The sequence below is a fragment of the Camelus bactrianus genome, chromosome 27, assembly GCF_048773025.1.
Source record: "Camelus bactrianus isolate YW-2024 breed Bactrian camel chromosome 27, ASM4877302v1, whole genome shotgun sequence".
NCBI classification, from domain to species: Eukaryota; Metazoa; Chordata; class Mammalia; order Artiodactyla; family Camelidae; genus Camelus; species Camelus bactrianus.
The window spans coordinates 35,343,554-35,347,102 of record NC_133565.1 but is presented as its reverse complement, the minus strand read 5'-3'; the positions used below and the strand labels follow the sequence as shown (position 1 = coordinate 35,347,102).

General features: G+C 58.1%; 1 protein-coding gene across 1 annotated transcript in view; it reads left to right on the top strand.

Annotated features, from left to right (window-relative positions):
* THSD4 (thrombospondin type 1 domain containing 4) overlaps window positions 1–3,549 on the top strand; it is a 485,629-nt gene that overhangs the window by 2,418 nt on the left and 479,662 nt on the right. The window lies entirely within an intron of this gene.

Here is a 3,549-nt window from a genome sequence, read left to right as displayed (position 1 = left end):
AGGGGGAAGAGCTTGAGCAAAGACCCAGAGACGTGGAAGTGCTGGTGTGGACATGGCGGCGTCAAGGTCATTCTTCATCTGGGCGTTTAAAACCTGCCTTAATTTCAGCCTACTTGATTGACCCAAGAGCAGCCCAACCCTCCCCTGCCTGAAACCCTTCATTCCGCGTACCTGGACGTTTTATCGTGGTCTTGTATGCCCCCCACCCCCAGCTTGGAAAGTCAGAGCTCCCCTCGCTGGTGTCAGGCTTGTCAGGACGTGTATCCCTGCCCTCTGGCACACGCCTCCCCCCTTCCCTGAACCCACCTTCTGTGCTCCCCCACATTCTCTGCACTGACTCTGTATTCAGCCTGGACATATCCTGGTGGGCAGGCCTCATCTCCCCAGCCGCCCAGATGTGTCTCCAGAGCAGCCCCGGGGCTTCTGGTCCTCCGGCCTCTACCTGGCCCGGGGGCACAAAGCCAGCTCCCTGCCAGCACCGGTGAACCTCAAAACTTGACTGAGTTTAACCTTCCATCCTGCTTTCCCTCCTTTCTCTTCTACTGTCCTTTTCCCGCCTTTTGTCTGTCTTTCAGTTTGTGTGCAGAATGGTGACATTTATTTACATACGAGCAGATCTAAAGGCTTCATGTGTTTGTTGACTGGCTTCTCTTTGAAGGTCGTGGATTAGAAATGCTGCGCTGGTAGCTGAGGCAGGACCCAGCTGACGCCCGGAGGGACCCTGCCTTGAGGCTGCTCTGCTGACTCTCCCCTCCTTCGGGGTCCCGCTGTCACCACCCCCGCCCCCCCCGCAGGATCTGTGCTCTGAGGCTGGCCACCTCTCATCTTCTGGGCCGTATTTGCCTTCTTTCCTTTCCCCAACCCATCAAAACTGACTTCTCCGGTTTCTGGAGCCTCGTTGGCCCGATGAACTCCTTCAGGTCCTGTTTAACAAGCCCTGTGTGCTGGCGGATTAAAGGCTCCTCCCAGCCGTCTGTGCCGGGGACAAGGGAGGAAACGCGGCTTGTTTGCCCGAGGTCAACGACTCAGGTCTTGAACCCTAGTCTTACAGCCCAGCTCAGTTTGGTGCTCTTTCTAGTGTATCGTTATTTCCTGAGAGGGTTGTCTTTGGAACAGCTGAGTCAGAATTAGGATCTGGTGGGGGGAAAAACCCCAGATTCCGGGAATGGGCACTTTAAAGATGGCGTCAGGCAGCAGGCTCCGGTCTGAGGACCCCTGCCCTCGTGTTTTTACAGTGAGGTTCCAGTGACAGGGGGTGAGTTAAGCCACGTTATCCTTGACTGAGGCCTTGACCTTGACTCTAAGGAGTGAGCCACGGAGCAGGGCCCTCTTTTGGCCAAAGTGGTCTTCAGTTCAGTCCTGAAAGCGTGCTCCCCTCCCCCTCCCCATGAAGGCAGGTAAGCCCAGCCCCCATGCAGGTCACTGTGAATTATTTCTGGGCCTGAGCCAGTGCTGAGGGAGAAGGCCCAGGGTGGGTTGGTCTGGAGCCCCAGGTTGCCTAGGGTCACAACGAGCTGAGACTCCTGGTGCCACGCACTGCTGCCCCGGGCGGGCTGAGCTGCACTCTCTTCCCCAGAGTGAGGTCTGCTCACGGACACATCTTCATTCTGCAGGCCTGTGCTTCACCCCCTCGCACCTCCACCCTCAGTCTCCCCGTCTGCAACAGAGGATGGGCACAGCCTGGAGGGCTGTGTGGGGGCCGGTGCCCGGGCACTCGGAGCGGAGCCAAGGCCCAGCACCTAGTGGGCGCCCGCCGTCGGTTCTCACCCCACTTAACTGCCTGGCACCCAGTCGGAGCTCGGCAGGCAGGCGGCGCTGGATGTGCTGGAGAAAAAGTGTGTAACCTCAGGCTCCCTGCGCCCTGGGGGCTTTGTATCTGAAGGGCTGAGCATTGCAGCCTTATATTCAAACCAGCCAGTAAACCCTGCCAGCTGTGCAGTAGTAATAATAATGAATTATCCACTCAGCGTCTTCTCCCCTGTCCACTTTCCCCCTCCGGTTTCCCTTTAGCTTCCTCTGAGAAGAACCTAAGGAGCAGGCAGGCAGCAGTTCCCTTTACTGATGCTTACTTGTCCCGGGAGAGTGGTCTCTTTTTGCTTGCCTCTTTCTTTTTACCTAATCTTTCAACCGAACATACAGCACACACTGTCTTCTCCGATGAGCCCGCCTGGGTGGGTCATGAGTGGTACCCCGCCCGGCAGGGCAGCATTCTCCCTCATCCCCTCTCCTCTTGGGCGTGGTCCAGAGGACAGAGAGCCAGTTGACGACGCCACGGTTGTCCCAGAAGGGTGGCACCGGGCAGCCCATGACCTAGGCCGGGCAGAGGGCGGGCGGGGCAGGCGGGCCTGCCCCACCCTCCCCGCCCGCTGGCCGGCTGCCCGGGGGCTGGCCAGCAGTGAGGACCCGAGTAATGAGTGATTAATGGGCGCCCCCTCTAGTCTCCTGCCAGGGGAAATGAAGGGCCAGCCGTGGGCTGGGGCCCGTCGTGACCTGCTCCAGGTGGGCTTGGAATGCACCCAGCTCGGGATGGGGATTAAGGCTTGAAAGATGAGAGGAAATGAGATGTTAACCCTTTAGGCCGTGGCCCTCTGAGTCCCAGCAGGGAAATCGCAAGGCAATTATCTATAGGCCTCTGATGAAAGGGGAGCTTGGCCTTTGATTCACGGCAGAGACGCAGCCATGTGACCGCGGGGGAGGGGCGGGGTGTGTGACAAGCGACATCTTTGACTTAACCATTTTCTTGGAGGCTCAGATGAACACCTTATGAAAGTGGATACGCGGACTGCTGGGCGGCTGCTCTGCTCTCGGAAACCTTCCGATCACATCAGCAAGTTACAGATTTGTGGTTGCCAAGCAGATTTTTCCTTCTGTAAAGTCCTTTCCTGCAGTGACTCCGACCACTTGTCATTTCAAGAAAGATCGAGGAGGCGTCTGACACTGGCCGGACACCATCTCTGGCAGTGGGTCAGCCTGCTGCTCCGGGTCAGGCAGCAGCACCATGATGCCGAGTGGGAGGCCTTCCGGAGCCAACTCCCTGAGTCCAGGCCTTGGCTCCCCAACTCTGGGGGTCCCTGAACAGTTCCTCGCCCTCCTGGGCTGTAGTTTTCCCATCTGTGAACTGGGGATGATAGAGACATGCCATGGGTGAGATTCATGAGGATATAAAAAGCTGACCACAGTCTCAGGCACGTGGAAGTGCCAAGTGGATCGTAGCTGTCACTTTTTCTCACCTCTCTGGCTAAATCCAGACACTAGAACCTCTATGGGAAGGATGTAAGCGGCCTTGCTTAGGGCTGTTGATCTGGTTGGTTGACCTCTGTCCCTCACGTGCCTTGAATGCTGGTTCCCCTCGCCCCTCCCTTTGCTGCTGGCTCGCTGGCCTCCAGCTGCCCTTTGGGTTACACCGCTGTCCCCTGCCTCCGCCTCCATGCTTGGTGGCCAGAGCTGGTGGACCGGGCAGTGATGCCACCAGGCCCCCTCGTGGCACAGCCCTTCCACAGCAGCTCTGCCCACGGCCAGCCTCACTGTGACCAGACAGCGCAGAGCAAA